An 18,179-nucleotide genomic window follows, 5' to 3' on the forward strand; every position below is an offset into this window, starting at 1 on the left:
ATCCTGCCCCTGTTTAAGAAGCACTTCCAACATGAAAAGCACACAGATGATTTTAAAAACAAGTAATCTTAGGGGAAAATAAAAACCCAGTCATCAAAGACAACACACAGAAACAATGTAGGGAGCTAAAAACAGGTAGAAGGGGAAGAAATGAATATACTACATCCACGAAGGTCTTAAGAATCTGAACAAGTAATAAAAAGACTTTTTTTTGTAGTCATAGATAGATGAATGACTTTATTTTATTTATTTTTATGCAGTGCTGAAGATTAAGCCCAGTGCCTCACATGTGCCAGGCAAGCGCTGTACCACTGAGCTACAGCCCCAGCCCCAAGTAATAGCTCTTGAAAATTAAAAGTATGATAGCTAAAGATAAAAATGATGAATTCAAGAATCAGAAGATAAATTTGTCCCAAAATGAACTAAAAAGACAAAAGTTGAAAATATAAGAAAATTAGAGGTTCATGTTACCATTTGAAAAATAGGAATTCCTACAAGAGAAAGAGGGGACAGTAAGGAATAATAAACCATTAAAAAATAAATATCCAAGAGTCCATTCCCCCCACACACATACACACACTCAGATACACAGATGAATAGATGGTTGGATGGATGGATGGATAGATGGAAAGAGGGAAAAATAAATGACAGATAAATATATAGAGGGAAAGTGGACAGATGAACAGATACATGGATGGGGGAGAAGGGAGGTGTGTTAATCAGCTTTCTGTTGCTATTACAAAAAGCCCTAAACAATCAACCTAAAATTGGGAAGGTTTATTTCGACTCACAATTTTAATCCATGGTTGATTGAACCTACTGTTTTAGGCTTCTGATGTGGGAGCAGCACATTATGGAAGGAATTTTTATCCAAGCAAATCTGTTCACCTCATAGAGGCAAAGTGAAAGAGAGAAGGAGAGAATAGAGTTCTCCAATCCCCTTCAAGGTGTGGCTCCCAACAACCCAAAGACCTCTCAATAGGCCACACCTCTTAAAGGTGTCCACCAACTCCCAATAATGAGAAATGGGAGGCTAACCTTTAATCTGTGGGCCTTTGAAGGACATTCAAGATCCAAACTATAGAAGGATACTGGTAAATGAGAAGGAAGCACAGGAATTAAATTATTTATGACCATAATAGTAAAGATTGGTTCAGGTAAGAATCATTAATGGGTGCTAATCTGGAGAAATTTTAAATGGTTATGAGTATATTAGTATGGCTTTAAAGTACCTTCCCACTTTAAAACCTTCCTCTTTTAAAATAAGATTGCTTATTACAAGAGGGGGAAAATAGCTGTACATGGAGAAATTGATAGCTTCTTGATTAGGTAACCAAAATGAACATCATCAATAGAGGGCAATGAGCACTGGGTGTCTTTTAAATATGAGGCCCTTGGAAGACCTAGCATCATTGATGTGGTATTCTGACAGGAAAACGCACTACCAGACTCTAACCACGAAGAAACATGTGGAAATCAAAGAAAGGTGCATTCTATTTAAAATATAAAGGAGGGGGCAGCTACGCATGGTGGTGTATACCTGTAATCCCAGTTAATTGGGAGACTGAGACAGGAGGATTACAAGTTTGAGGCCAGCCTCAGAAATTTAGTGAGATCCTGTCTCAAAAAAAAAATAGAAAGGGCTGGGGACGTAGCTCAGAGGTAAAGTGCCTCTGAGTTCAATGCCCAGTACCCACCCCACCCCCCCACACACAAAATAATAAAAATAAAAGGGAGAAGGCTTTATTTTTGTTATTTTAAAATGATCTAAGAGACAAATTAGGCTGCAGAAATGTTTCAGATTAAAGGAGACTAATGAGACATAACAACTAAATTCAACATCTGATCCTAGATCCTAGATCTAAGTTGGAGGAAAAAAAAATATATAAAAACTTTTTTGGACAAAATTGAAATATGGATGGTAGATTCAATAATTATATCAATGGGACATTTATGAAAGTTGATAGTATCTTTAATCTTATGAAATATATAGTGAATTATTTAGGGTTAATAAGCCATGATGTATAGAACTTAGTTCCAAAAAATGTATTTTTAGTTTATAACCACATTCTTTCTCTCCTTTTTCTCTCTTCTTCATTCATTTGTGTGTGTGTGTGTGTGTGTGTGTGTGTAGAAGCAAATAGTATTTAAAATGGGGCAAAAGTTAAGAATACGAGAATCTGGGTCGAGCACTGAGGAGTGTTCCATGTTAGATTCTTCTCTTTGCAACTCTTCTGAACTTTAAAGTTATTTGAGAAAAAAGAAATTTAAGTGCCTCCCACTCACCTTTTCCTAGGAAGCTGTTAAAGGATGTGCTTCAACTGGAGGGCGGAGTAATCTCCTTATACTGAAGACAACAATCCAATAAATTGGGGAACCAACACTGGAGAAAGGGAGGATCACTCTCAGGATGACATAGAACAACTAACCCTGCCTTGAGAGGAAAAGAGGAGGGATTCCACAGATGTATTTCCAACCCACAAAATGACACCTATGTGAGTATGTTAAAAGGGTTTCACAGTTCTTTTGGAGAATTTGTGAACTCTGGTGGTAGTAAAAGGGGGAGGGAGAACAAAAACAAGTATAAACTCTATGGAAAAATAAATTTGTACACAAAAATGAGGGGAGATACACTCATACTACTTGGTTCACTTGTGAACAATATTTACATGGTAGCAATAATATAAACAAGCAACACTCATTTATCTGAAAGTTATGCTAAGACGATAGTGAGAGGGTGAGGGAGAGGAAAGAAGGGGGTACAGAGAGGGTAAGCGTGCTAAGTCACACCTTCCATAATTTCAAGTTGGGCAGTGCCTACACTAACAAAAGGCAGTATAAATATATCATAAATAAGGAAGGAAATATCATAAGAAAGGGAAATGTGGAAAAATGACAGAGAAGTGACTGAGAAAACAGAATTCAGGTATGGTAGGGGAAGAGTAAATTGTACTTTATTGAGGTTATTTTGTCATTATTTGTAATACTGTTCAACTTACCTAGGTGTATTGTTCAGATAAACATTTGAGAACTCTGAAATCCTGCTTACTGCAGTCATTAGCAATATATTTATTTTGCATGTCCTTCTCTTTTTTGGGTCAGTGTTGAGGACAGAAGCCCGGGCCTCAAACATCCTAGGCAAGAGCTGTACATAGTCACGCCCCTAATAATGCTACCAAGATACAGGTAAAGCAAAGAGAACCACCACATAGAAGAGTTTCATCAATATATTCAGGATAAAATTGAGTTAAAATGAGTCATGATGTACACGACACCCAGGAAATTCTTGTATTGAAAACTTCATCCCCAATGCAAATGTAATACCTTCAAGAGGTGATCAGATCATTAGAAGTCTGCCTCGTGAATGGATTAACACCATTATCACAGGAAAGGGTTAATTATCATGAGAGTGGGTTTACTATGAAGGAGACTGCGGCCCGTCTTGCCCTTCCACCTTCTACCATGGGATGATGCAGCAAGAAGGTCCTCACCCGATAAGGCCCCTTAACCTTGAACTTCCCAGCCTCCAGGTCTATAAAAAATAAATTTCTATTATTTATAAATTATCCAATCCCAGACATTGGTACAGCAGCACAAAAAATACTAGGCATTATCCCAATATTGTAAAACTGCACATAAGTGGTTTTTTTTTTTTTTTTTTTTTTTTTTTGTGTGTGTGTGTGTGCACTCTCACACACTGGGTTTTAGAGAGATTTTTTTAGAAGGATAGTAAAAAGGAAGGATAATTCAGACATTTGCAGAACCAAAGAAGGGTTCCATATTCAATATATGCTTTGGAATACACTCATGCCCTAGAACATCCTGATGATCCCAGGGAAGTGTGCTGCTTAAAACTAAGAAGAGGAAGCACACACAAAAAAGGTGCTCTCCTCAAAAGTAGGACATGCTGGGTGTGTTGCTGCATGCCTATTATCTCAGCAACTTGGGAGGCCAAGGAAGAAGGATTGAAAGTTCAAGGCTAGCCTCAGCAACTTAGCAAGTCCCTGAGCAACTTGGCAAGATCCTTTCTCAAAATAAATAAAAATAAAAATAATTGGGGATGTGACTTAGTGGTGGAGCACTCCTGGATTCAAACCCCAGTATTGAAAGAGAGGGGGGGGGCAGAGGGGTATGATTTGGGGTACAGTACAGGCTATAAAAGGGGGAAACACAGAAAAGGTATGCATTTGATTTTAGCCAGTTAAGTACTTGACCTTGACCTCGTCATGTGGTATGGCTAGGGAATTAATTTCACCTGCAGCACAGGTATAATAAAGCAAGGCACAAGAAGATTTTATACGTGTTATAAGGGCTTCAAGCTGGGATTTCCCTAGGGACTTGGGGGAAGCCAAGGACAGAAGTGTGGTGTGGGTGGTACAAAATCTCTCCATCTGGTTGGTGGAAATTTGAAGACTAAGCAGAAATATGCTGAATTTTCTTTGCCACCCCCACCACCACCAAAAAAAAATGCATGTAAGAATACCAGTGATTTCTTAATCTAGTTTTGCAAGTACAAACAATGGCTGAGTATTATAAAAAGGGCCATTCAGATTTCGATTTCTTCATAGTTCCAATAAGGCAAAGATCAAATTTTAATGTTTAAAAAAAAAAGAAAGGAAAAACAGACAATGTTCCAAAGCTTTGGGGAGCATTTTAATTGCTTGGTGGTATTTCAAACTCTAATTCTTCCAGACAGAAAGTGGATCTGCAAAACTCTATGTAGTTACCGAGTTTTTAAAACTCTATCAGAAATAAAATGAAGCAAATGCTTTTTTCAAGGCTGATGATGTTGATTAATGGATTGGAAGTGCTTCTTGGTTCTAATGCCAAATAATCCATCAAAACAGAAAATTGTAAGTCCGTTTTCTGGATGTTTCCAAATACCTAGATATTCAGGGCTGTGTAGACAAAACATGCAAATGGCCCAATCCAAGAACACAGACACTTCAGGGGACCTTGCAGATTATGTCCAAATATTTGGGATGGTCTGGCTCGCTGCTCGCTGCACTTATCTCAGGACTCGAGAAGTGGGCTGTTGAAAAATGCATGGTTTTGTTTAAATCCGCTCTAAGCTAGCTTGGCTCTTTGCAGATATGAGTTATGATTGGGACTCTGTCTTCATAATCATATGCATACATTTAAAAGTTTTGTTTAGCATGTCAAGAAAACAAAAGTGATATGTATCCTAAAGTTTCCGAACCAGATCAGAAATTCGTTCGACTTATTTTAGCAGTCAATTATGTCTCTACTGGATACCTGGTCACTGCATTTTAAAAAATTATAGAAAGCAACCAGCCAGTGTGATCTATTTGTCATTAAAAAAGAAATCGGTATCTAATATAAGAATAGAAGTCCAAGTTGGGCGTGGAGGCATGTGCCTATAATCCTAGGGACTTGGGAGGCTGAGGCAGGATTGCAAATTCTAGGCCAGCCCCAGAAATTTAACAAGACCCTAAGCAACTTAGCAAGACCCTGTCTCAAAATTAAAAATAAAAAAGGCGGGGATGTGGCTCAGAGGTAGAATGTCCCCAGGTTCAATTCCTAGTACCAAAAAAAAAAAAAAAAATGCAAAAAGAGTGAGTATCCATTCTAATCACAGCATTTCCCTGAAAAGATCTGAGAACAGCAAAGTACAGTTTTGTTATCCACACAAGAGGGACATTCCCCTGATCTCACCTATTATCCTGAATACCTATTGTTCCAAATTTAGAATTGAAGAGAGGAGAGAGAATTGAACTAAATGAGAAAACAAAACTAAACTAAACTTCCCTTTCCAATAACTCTTCTTTTTGGGGGGTGACGGCCGAAGGTACTGGAGATTGAACCTAGGGGTTCTTTACCACTGAGCTAAATCCTCACCCCTGTTTTAAATTTTTTAATTTGGAGACAGGGTCTTTCTAAATTGCTTAGAGCCTTGCTGAATTGCTGAGGCTGGCCTCGAACTTGGGATCCTCCTGCCTCAGCCTCTCCAACTGCTGGGATTATAGGTGTGTGCCACCACTCCAATAACTCTTGACAATGCTATTGATCTGTAAGTTTACATGCATTACATGGACCTAGAACCCAACAACAACAAAAAATGCCTCTCATAGTTTTAAGTGAATCAAGACCAAACCCACATCATCCTGTATGATCACAAAGTAATTGAGTCTGAAACAAAAACACTTCCTGATTTTCTAAGTGGCTGAGCTCTGTAGTGAAAGGGCTACTTGGCATATGAATACTAACTGCACTTTGCTATGTGACCCTGTGGGAAGTGCACACATTCTCCCACGGATGGCAGAGGATTCTCTTTTCAGAATCTTCTCCCATCACAGTTGAAGTGTAACACGGGTGACCAGGAAAGGACATCGGAGGGGGGAATACAGCTCAACCTTCTAGTTTTCTCCAAGGAGAAACGAAGTCACAGAGGTGTTAGAGTCAGCCACCCTTGGTCTCAGGGCCGATGAGGGGAGTTACAGGCCTGATGTCACCTGTGGGGTATTCTTTGCTATTTCTATTGGTCACTGTTTCTCACTGGAGAAGGGAATCCATAATGGGCAGTTCCATCCCCAGTGTCCACTTGCCTCTTAAATTTTTCTTTCCTTCCTACATGTTCTTATCTCTCTTCTCATTCCTGCCTTTTCTCCTCCTGAATGGATGGATCCCATAATGGCTTGCCCTAAAACTTTTGAATCTTGGCTGAGATTGCATCTGTACCCAACTTGTCCATGTGTTTTAGAGAACACAGAGACAAAAGAGTGTGATGGGAAGAACATTAAGTTCAGATTTAAGAAACCTTTTATAATTCCAAGGTTGTCTTTAACTCAAATTTCTTTGGGCAAGTCTCTTTGCCCGCCCCCGCCCCCCAGTATCACTCCTGAGATATAAAACCCGAGGGTTGGTCTGGGTGAAATCTAAGGTCTCTTCTACTTTTATAGCTGCATGATTATTTGGCTTTACAAATGCATTTAACTGTGAAAACAAACAACAAACCCCATTTTTCTTTTCCTTGGGTGCTAGGGATTGAATTCAAGTTTTGCACATGCTTAGCACCTGCTCTACCACTGAGCTGCGCCCCAGCCCACCCCTTATTTTTTTATATAAAATTTTTTATATAAAAAAATTTTATGTTTTTTTTCATAATCCCTTACCCACTGGAACACATCTAAATTCTTCATGTTGTGCCTTTGTCTCAGCTTCCCTTTTCCCCCTCTGAAATGGGAATTGTCTCTGTGTAGTTCTGTTTATACATTGCTTACACAGCACCACTGAGGCTTATTTATTGGTTTATTAAGTACTTCTCAATGTGATGATGACCATTATAAAATTTACTGCAAACGTAGACATTCTAATTCCTGACATGTAAAAAAAAAAAATATCTCTGCACAAACCTCTTTAATCTTTCTGTTTTTCTCTTCTTTCAAAGACCAAGATTCAAGTGTTGGTTTGGGTGGGAGAAAATTGCGTCTTTTTAGGATCAATCCCCAGCCAAAGTGTTAGTTACTTAAGTTGTGGGGAACCCTAGGAAAGGCATCTTTCTTTCCTGGCACCCCCCCCCCCCACAAAGTTGGCTTTACTGAATCCATTCAAAAACAAAAATTAAAATTCAGGTGGACAGAGATGTAGTTAAAATAGCTGCTAAGATTTGAGCCCTTGAGAAAACCAATAGTTCCTTCTTTCTAGTGGATTTAAGGGGAAAATGTACAGGAGATCCCTTGTTTATGAATAACAGCTTCCCTAGATTATGGCCTCTGGAATTTGCCAGAATGTGTTCCCTAGAAAAGAAATTGCATATTATTCCAAAGAGTGCAGTGTGTCTCACATCTTAAAATGAAAGTGAAGTAGCCAAAGATAACTACCCCATAGCAATTATGAGCCACCATTTCAAATCATAGGCAAAGGACAAACATACAATGAATTGAGAATAGAGAAAAAGCAGAATTCTGGGTACTTTACTACATTATCCAGGAGGTTCAACTCTTCTTATCATAGAATTAGATTGAATTTTTTCCTTTTTTCTGGTGCCGGGGATTGAACCCAGGGGTGCTCACCACTGAGCTACATTCTTTTATTTTTATTTTTTTTTTTAGGTGTAGATGGACACAACACAATGCCTTTATTTATTTATTTTTTATGTGGTGCTGAGGATTGAACCCGGTCCCACCTGTGCTAGGAGAGCGCTCTACCACTAAGCCACAATCCCAGCCCCTGAGCTTCATTCTTGAGACAGGGTCTCGCTAAATTGCTGAGGCTGGTCTCAAATTTCTGATCCTCCTGCCTCAGCCTCCTGAGCCACTGGGATTAAAGGCATGTGTCACCATGCCTGGCTGCATTTGCCTTTTGAAGAAATTCTAGCTATCTATCAATGTAATAACTAGACATATAGCCACCTATCTATCTGTCCTATATCTTCATGGGTTCATTGGGCTGTGCATTTTGTTTTCTTACCTTCCTGATTGTAATCTGTGTGAGAAAGCTGGTTTATCCATTCCTCATTAGAAAGTAAATTCTCATTTTGAACTTTGTCCTGTTACACACTAGTGCTGCAGAAACTGGAATGGCTTTGAATGCACCACAGGAAAGATTCTTGCTTAATTTGGCATGACACTTGAGGGAAAGAGCCATCAAATGACAGATGGGGGTGGGGGAGGTCCCTTAGGCCAAGTGCAATTAAAAACAATTAACATATTAACATGCTCTGATCTTTTATTCTCACAACTCAGAGGTGAGGGAGAACAGAAAGCCCATTCATTAGGGTGAAGACTGACACTCGGATATTTAAGTGTCTTGCCGGAGAACAATAGATGAGGCATCATTCAAAAGGCTTGTGGGGAGCTGTACATGTTGATAGTCCTGCCTTTGGAATGACTAGCAAATCCTCTCATCAATCAAAATGCTGAGAATGAATTCACCCCGGTGCCTGAACTTTAATTTAGAAGGACATATGCGTCATTCTCTGAAATGCTTTTCAACAGAGAATTTCTTTCTAAGGGTTCCCCTATATAATCCATGTCATATTTGAAATGCATAGTGTTTTTTTTTAAATATCACTTCTGCCAAGTGATATCAGTCCTTAGTCAATCAGCCCTTAGTCAATCAGGGAGCTCATAATTCCATGGTACTCAGACTCTTCCCTTTTCTTTCTCTTCCCTAGTATTTCTTCACCAGGTCACTGTTCAGTAGGTTCTTAAGAAAAAAAAATCACAAAAGAATTTGTGCACGTGTGTGCATGTGTGTGCATGTGCTTGCATGTGCATGGTGCTGGGGATGGAACCCAGAGCTTCGTGCATACCAGGAAGCCAAGCATCAAAACATGTCAAGTGTTGTTTTCCTCTAAGGTGACACTGTGACAAAGACAGGGGAAGCTGTCTTGGGAGTTCAGGAGTGGGGTGATGAGGTTGCGGGGTCATCCAGACACACCAGGCCTGGGGAGCAGGAAAGGAAGAAAAAGGCAAAAATAGATGGCATTCAGATTGGTACCTCAAGTGGCATCACCACCCTGTCATCGCTTTCCCAAAGGTGTGCTTCTGGGTGGCTAAAATTTCTCTGCTGAAGAGGTGGCCTTTGGAGTCCCCACCTGCTAGGAAGTAAAATTCCCTGAGATAGGAACACATTCATAAATCCATTAGTTGCCCATGGTGCTACAGTATAATTTCTGCAGTCTGATTCTATGTTTAGCATGACACTTGCCTAGGAGCAAATTTGAGTAGCTTGTAGAATGAGAGACACAGGCAGGGAGCTGGGTGGCATAGAGGTGGAGGGAAGGAAGTGGGTGGTGCAGGAATCAGGCTGGGGACACCTTGCCTAATCCAGGGAGACTGAGGCTTTCTATGCTGAGCCTGCTGAGTTCACACAAGGGGAAGAAAACTCCTGAAACAAATTTTATCTTCATGTTTTTGTTCAGTTCTGGTCCTTGGCCATCTAAGGAGTAGACAGGGCTTTGGGGTGACAGGTCAGTCCTAGGGAGGAAATGGAAACAGAGTCTGAGGAGAATTTTGTCCTACCAGTCATTGTGTGCATGGGTAGAACTGGGGTCAGGAATTCAGCTGTGGTAGGAAAAGCAGAGGGGTTTTGGCAAGCAGATGGTTAAGTATGGTAAGTGGAACCAAGAATCAGAGAAGTCTAGGCTGGGCAAAACTGCATGGGGTCTTTTCTCGTCTCTCTGTTTCTCTAGCATTGAGTGTTCTCTGTGTTTCTCCCTTTTATCATTTTGTGTTTTTCTCTTTGCCCATGATTTTCCTCTTACGTATTTAATTGTGCCAATGACACATAATCTAAGAGTTACTCTTCTAACCATTTCTGATTTCTAATGGTGTTAGGTATATTCACACCGTTAGGCGGCCAACTCCAAAACTCTTCTCCTCTGAGAAAACTGAAACTCTGTTCCTGTTAAACACTAACCCCCATTTCCCCTACCCCTAGTTCCCCCCAGCACCGTTCTGCTTTCTGTCTCTGTGACTGGGAACGCTCCAGGGAGCTCCTCGAGGTGGAATTTTCTAGCATGTGTCCTTTAGTGGCTGCTGACTTTCATTTAACATGACGTTCTCGGGGTTCGTTCATGGGGTAACCTGTGTCAGAAGCTCATTCCCTTTGATGGCTAGTGTTTAGTGAGTACAGAGTCTCAGCTGGGGACAATCAAACAGTTCTAGAGAGGGAGAGTGATGATGATTGCACAATAGTGTGCATGCATTTACTACCACTGAAGTGTCCATTTAAAAATGGTTAAACCGAGGGGCTGGGGTTGTAGCTCAGGGGAAGAGTGCTTGCCTCACATGCATGAGGCCCTGGGTTCGATCCTCAGCACCACATAAAAATAAATACATAAAATTAAATATTATGTCCATCAACAACTAAATATATACAAATACATATTTTAAAAATTGTTAAAATGAAGGTTTTGGGCCTACCAAGCACAAGAATCTGGGTTCAATCCCCAGCACCAAAAAAAAAAAAGTTTAAATGGCAAATTTATTATATATACATATATATGTATTTATTATATATTATATATAAGGATTTATATATATTTATTTATAAATATAAATTTATATATTATACATAAATATATATTATGTATTATAAATGATAAACTTATTTTATATACACACACACACATACACACACACACACACACACATGTATATATATATATATTTACAATTAAGGGGAAAAAATGGGCTCATGAAGTCCTTGAAGAGGCACAGTCTATATAAGTCCATTTTTTTTTCTTTTGGGTACTGAGGATTGAACTCCGGGGTGCTCTACCACTGAGCTACATCCCCAGCCCTTTTGATTTTTTTTATCTTTTTACTTTAAGACAGGGTCTCGCTAAGTTGCTGAGGCTGACCTTGAATTTGCGACCATTCAGCCTCAGCCTCCCCAGTTACTGAGATTACAGGCGTGCAACATCAAGGAATTTTAAATGAGTTTGATAGATGAATGTAACAGCACTGAAAGGAGATACATTCAGAAGGAGGAGCTCCCTTGCATGTGGTTGAGTAGTTGCTATGACATGTGGTTGCTTCAGCTCCCTGGAGTTCCTCAGAAACCAGAAGAGTTCATGTTAAAATTGTTGGTGTAGGCTGAATTGAATACACCCCCCCCCCCCCCCCGCAAATTTATATGCTAAAGTCCAAACTCCGGGGGCTGGGATTGTGGCTCAGAGGTAGAGTGTTCACCTAGCATGTGTGAGGCCCTGGGTTTGATCCTCAGCACCACATAAAAATAAATAAAATAAAGATATTGTGTCCAATTACAACTAAAAAATAAATATTTTTTAAAAAAGTCCCAACTCCGAGTTACTTCAGAATGTGACCATATTTGGATTGAATTAAAATGAGGTCATTAGGGCAGGGCCCAATATTTCTGGTGTCCCTTTATGAAGAGAAAAATTGGACACAGAACAAAAAGAAAAGTTGGCCATATACAAGCCAGGGAGAGAAACCTCAATGGACACTACTTTCCCTATATCTTAACTCAGAGTCTGAGCCTCTAGAACTATGAGATGATAAATTGCAGTAGTTTAAGTTACCCAGTCTATGTTACTTTGTTACAGCAGCTCTCACAGACTCATACAGTTGCGGTGCATAACTTTGTTTTATTTATTTAACCAACACTTATATGGAGCTTGCCATGTGCCAGGCACATTTCTTAGCATTTTATTAATAAAATTTAATACTCATAACAACACAAGAAGGCAGGGGCTATAGTTGTTCCCATTCTACAGATGGGATCACCAAAGCACAAAGAGATTAACTTGCCCATCATCTCATATTTGGTAAGTAATGGAGTTGGGATCTGAATGTGGGCAGTTCTATTTGAGTCTGCTGAAAGCTTCTCTATGCTTCACCCTTATTTGTCTCCTGGGATTTAACCATGGGTTCTGAGCTAGCTACAGGTTAAAACTTGTCTCCATGGAGTTGTGTGAGTGTGCTTTTAAAATCAAATACTACACTGTCCCTTACTTCCAGGAAGATAGAAATCACATTTCATAATGTTTTTCTAGATGTTTAGGCCTCTCATCGAGGAGAACAATCCAAGATTCCTGCAAAATATCTGCTGGTCCTTCATGAGAGCATAATGGAATCTCCAAGCTTTGGGTGAATGATTTTCATTTCTTACCTGGCAGCATTCCACAGAGGCAAGGGAGAAATGATATTGCCTTTTCTGTTAACAATACAAATAACTTCTGGTTATGCAGAACTTGAGGATTTGCACTAAAGATTTTATTCAGCAGCCGCACACTCATCATGGAGTTTAAGAACATTTTTTTTTCCTCTCTCTCTATGACCTTCGTTGTCAATGGAGAGTCAACCAACATGTGTTCAGGCGCTTGATCTCCAAATGTGAAAACCAGCTTTCTCCAAAACCAACCAGAGGAGCTAAGTTTAGTGAACATTCTAGAACATGAGTAACCAGGCAAAGAGAAAAAAAAAATCCCTACAGGGAAAAAAGGAGCTCTTTATCCCTGGCCAGGGCACGCAAGGGTTTTGAAGTTTGGTGTTGTCTGAATGGTATTTTCCACAAGAAGCACCCAAAGCCGGACTGCAGTTCCGTGGGGAGAGTTAATTCCTTTCTAATTATTAAATGGAAGGAAAGTACACATGTCCAACCTGCTGAACATGCTGCTTCAACCTTGCTCGCCCCACGTTGCAAACCTTCCCACACCCTGCCCTTTAGAGTCTCAGCTTTGAGGCTTTGTTTGTAGACCTTTCTTGCTCACAGTCATGTGTGCAGTAGCCAGAAAACACACCTCCTTCCTTTTTTCCCATTTTGGCTGACTCACTTGTAGCTTTTATGGAGGTGACCGTGAGAGGCCAAGGCAGGGCATGCAGGGCCAAGATGGTGCCCCTGAAAGTCCAGACTTTAATGAATCAACATTCTTCCTGATGGAAGGGTAGAGCTCAGGGAGGGCCTTCTCATTCCATAGGCATTGGGTGGCCTTTCCATCTCATTCAAGAGTTGCGATGGGACCCCACATCTTATACACTGAGCAGCATCCTGAGAGGCGGCCAGGGACAGAACCTGTTCTAGCTGGGTTGGAAGAAACAAAGTACATTCCACAAGAAGGGAGAGGTGACCTGCCATCTCATCAGGGCCATTTCCCACTGCATGCACTGGAATTCTTGCCTTCTTTAGAATGATCTATGTGGCTTTCTGGCCGGTGCTTACAGAAAGCCTTGGCACTCTTTCCCACGTTATCTCTGGCATTTCTAAACAGGTTCCAGTCGCAATATTTGCGCTGCAGAAACATCCTAGGCAAGCTTATTGGCAGGTCCCGCCTGTTGTTGTGTGAGCCAGCTCTGCCCCAGGTGTTCTAACGTGGACATGTATGTGCTGCAGGGAGCCGACTTGGAACATCCGAGAACAAAAGGAGAAAAACATTATGAAACGTGATTTCTGCCAGGGATATGCCAGATAGAAAGGAAGCACCTTTGTCAGAAAGCAGGTCTCAGCCTGAATTTCGGTGTCCTAAGAAAGAGTGCCAGGAGGGTAGTGTTGGTGGGGATGGTGGTAAAGGGTGGTGGGGACAGAAGGAGGCTCAAGAATTTCTAAATGACACTGCTTTGTTCCAGAGTAAGAGCACGATGCTGAGATGTCCGCAGTCACACAGCTATTGGCACCTGCCAAACCATGGTAGGGACATGGGTTACCCTGGTAGAGTCTACTCACTTTGGGCCAATGCAAGAAGCAAGACTAGGTTCATGTGAACACACTTTTTAAGAAAGTGGTTGTAGAAATTTCATAAGAAGCCAGGGGACGTTTCCCACCACCTTGCCTGGCTGCCACTCACATCTTTGAAGATCTGTTATCTTTGGAATTGCTGATAGAAAATACAGTGATAGGCAAGGTCAAGGCTGGGTTTTGTTGTTCTCTGGGTATTCTTACCCACATGGAAAGCTCTGGAAAATTCTAGACCTTTGTGGTATGCTGGTGGCTGAAGGAAACATGGCCCTCCTCGCCCTCTCCATTTCATGACACTGAAGTTCTTTATCACTCTCTTCAGGCGGTTTCTGGACTACAAAGCAGGGGGCTCTGTGCTCTTTCAGGTCCTTCTAACTCGAATGACAACATTGCTAGTTTATCATTTCTAGCAAAGTCAGGCGGTACCTGCTATGCAGGATTTCTAGGTAAAGAGATTTACTGTAAGAAACTGTCTGTCTTGGTGACTCCAAAGAGATTGACAAACGCCAGAGATAGGAAAGAAAAATATTTGGTGATCTAGAATCAAGAGTCCTGCTCCTTCAACTTGGCACCACTCTTAATCTTTGAGAAATTCGTTGACTGTAATTCAAATCGAAATCTCACCCTGATGCCTTTCATGATGCATGTTTATGTAACTGAATATGTGTTTGTTACTCATTTAATGAAACAATTTATTTTAGCCTAAGTATGAGAAGTGAACTACTTTGCATGTATTTTTTTTTTAAGAGAGAGTGAGAGAGAGAGAATTTTAATATTTTTTTTTTTTCTTAGTTCTCGGTGGACACAACATCTTCGTTTGTATGTGGTGCTGAGGATCGAACCCGGGCCTCACACACGCTAGGCGAGCACGCTACCGCTTGAGCCACATCCCCAGCCCGCATGTATTTTTTTAAAAAAATTTTTTTGGTAGTGTGGATTGAACCCAGGGAATGTTGGACCGCTGGACTACATTCCCAGCCCTTTTTATTTTTTTCAGACAGGGTCTTATTAAATTGCTGAGGCTGGCCTCAGACTTGCAATCCTCCTGCCTTAGCCTCCCCAGTTGCTGGGACTAGAGTTGTGCACCATCTTGCCTGACTGCCTCTACTTTTTCTTGTTCTTCTTTGTGTGTGTGTGTGTGTGTGTGTGTGTGTGTGTGTGTGTGGTGCTGGGGACTGAACTCAGGGCCTTGTGCATGCAAGGCAAGCACTCTACCAACTGAGCTGTATCCCCAGCCCTGCAAGTACTTTTTGATCAGAAAGAATTTCCACCTATCACAGGTGACACCATAAGCCATAAATAGACACCTTATAAGAGGAACATGCACATTTTCTGATATCATTTTAGAACCCTGTCTCCTTGGAGCTCATAAAAAGGAATTATGGGGTTATTCTTCAAAAAAAAGAAAAAAAACTGATATTGATGAAAATGTCCACATATTTTCTCACCCAAGTTGACTCTCATCGGTTAAATCATGCTGATGGATTGCATAACTAAATTAGGAACTGGGAATGCCAGAAACCCACTTGAGGTTGAAAGAGCAATGAAGTTAAGATAACTGTGGTCACCAAAGTATTGAGTCAAGGAAATTCTCCGGGTTCATGGAGTGACTTGGAGAGAAAGTAAAAGGAATTCAGTGGTTATGTGGTAGGGTAGAAACATTTCTGAATTAATAGCCAAGAGACCTAGCTTCAGGTTCTAGATTTGTTGTTATATTCTCTACCTGGGATGTGTGACCCTGGGGACTTCACTTCTGGGCTCCAGCAGTAGCAAGAGGTCTTGGGTCAGATGATCTCTGAGCTCTCTTCCCTGGCTGTTAATCTGTGAAATAAATAACGTTAGTTTAGGGTATGCTGGTTTTGATACATATTTGTTGTAATTGTTTATAAGTGATTTAACAAAATTAAATGTGTATTGCATTAGAATGCTTGGCATTTTTTATCCAGTGGCTTTTCTAATCCCTGCATTCAACTTGGTTAACCAGCCTACTTAAAAAGTTTAGAACTAAAAACCTCCAGTTTGAATTAATGCCAGAGGGAGAATATCAGAGCCAAACATCAAAATAGTAAGAGGGAGACCTTAGACCAAATAAAACAATGAAGGTATATACTACAAGTCTAAGTTTTAGCAGCAATTATATCAGAACTAAGGACTTTTTACAATTGTTTTTCGTTTGTTTTGAGACAGGGTCACACTATGTTGCCCAGGCTGGCCTTGAATTCCTGGGTTCAGGAGATTCTCCTGCCTCAGCCTGTTGAAGCAGGGACTATAGGTGCTTGCTACTATACCCCCAAACTAGGGAATTTGAAGAAAATAAAGACAGGGAAATTGGTGCTGGGGTTGTGGCTCAGTGGTAGAGCACTTGCCTAGCATGTGTGAGGCCCTGGGTTTGATCCTCAGCACCACATAAAAACAAATAAAGGTATTGTGTCCAACTACAACTAAAAAAATAAATATTTTTAAAAATAAATAAATAAATAAATAAATAAATAAATAAAGGTATTGTGTCCAACTTAAAAAAAAAAGATAGGGAAATTTATACATTTATAAATATTCCTTTCTTTTGGAACACAAACCTTTGGTTTAAAAGAATAAAGAAAACGCTGATTATAGTAAAAATGAACATTTCTAACACCAGAGAAATAAAGTAATAGAAACAAATTCTTGATATTTCATAGGCTCTAAACACATAAAATTTCTTCAATATGGTGGTTATCTACATAGTGGTTTTGCTTTCCACAGTTACCCATCGTTCCACTCTGGCCCAAAAAGATTAAATGGAAAATTCCAGAAATAAACAGCTCCTAAGTTTCAAGTTGTACACTGTTCTTATTAGCTTGTTGAGAACCCTTGCAGTTCCACTCTCTCCTGCCAGGGACATGAATCATTTCTTTGTCCAGTGTTTCTGCACTGTATATGTTACCCCCTTGTTAGTGATTTGGAGAGAAAGTAAAAGGAATCCAGTGGTTTTGCAGTAGGGTAGAAAGATTAGCTCACTTAGCTCAGTTACAGACTGAGCACCACAATATCACAGTGCTGGGTTCAGGTAACCCTTTAATAATGGTCCCAAAGCCCAAGGGTAGTGACAGGGCTCCCCCGCTTCCAAGCTGTGTAGTTTACCTCGTGGTCCCTGTCAGAAGCTGCAGAGGAGCCGTGGAGCAGCAGAGTGGTGGCCCAGCGGGTCAAAGCGGTGGCAGCAAGCTAGCTGCTGGGAGCCAGCCATGCAGGCATAGAGCCAGTGCAGAGGTCACCCAAGGCCAGCCAGTGGCCTGGGCACCATACTGATGCCTGCTGCAAAAGCCCCCTCCTGTAACCCCAAGCGGCTTGGGAGGCTGAGGCAGGAGGACAGTGAGTTCAAAGCCAGCCTCAGCAACTTGGCAGGACCCTGTCTCTAAATAAAATATTTAAAAAAGGGCTAGGGATGTGGCTCTGTGGTTTAGAGCCGCTGGGTTCAATCTCTGGTACCAAAAAAAAAAAAAAAAAAAAAAATATCCCTCTCAGGCTGGGGATGTGGCTCAAGCGGTAGCGCGCTGGGCTGGCATGCATCGGGCGCTGGGTTCCATCCTCAGCACCACAGAAAAATAAAATAAAGATGTTGTGTCCACTGAAAACTAAAAACAAATATTTAAAAATTCTCTCTCTCTCTCTCTCTAAAAAAATAAATAAATAAATAAAAATAAAATAAAATAAAATAAAAATCCCTCTCCACACAGGGAAGCGACCCGAGCCGCCATTCTTAATCTCCTCCTTCCCGACCTCTGACTAGAAAATGGAAATTGGGAGTGGAGAGTTGACCAATAGCATTAGTGCGTTTCCAAACCCTAATTAACATAAACCTGGACCAATGGCATTAGCACATTTCCAAATCCTGATTAGCATAAAATTGGACCAATGGCGTTAGGGTCCAAGCCCTGATTAGCATAAGTTTGGACCAATAGCGGCGAACCAAGTGGTATATAAATTCCTAAACCCTCGTGCTTGCCTCAGGCAGTGCCATAGAAGTTGTGCGCTGC

Source organism: Ictidomys tridecemlineatus, chromosome 16 (assembly GCF_052094955.1).
Source record: "Ictidomys tridecemlineatus isolate mIctTri1 chromosome 16, mIctTri1.hap1, whole genome shotgun sequence".
Classification (NCBI taxonomy): Eukaryota; Metazoa; Chordata; class Mammalia; order Rodentia; family Sciuridae; genus Ictidomys; species Ictidomys tridecemlineatus.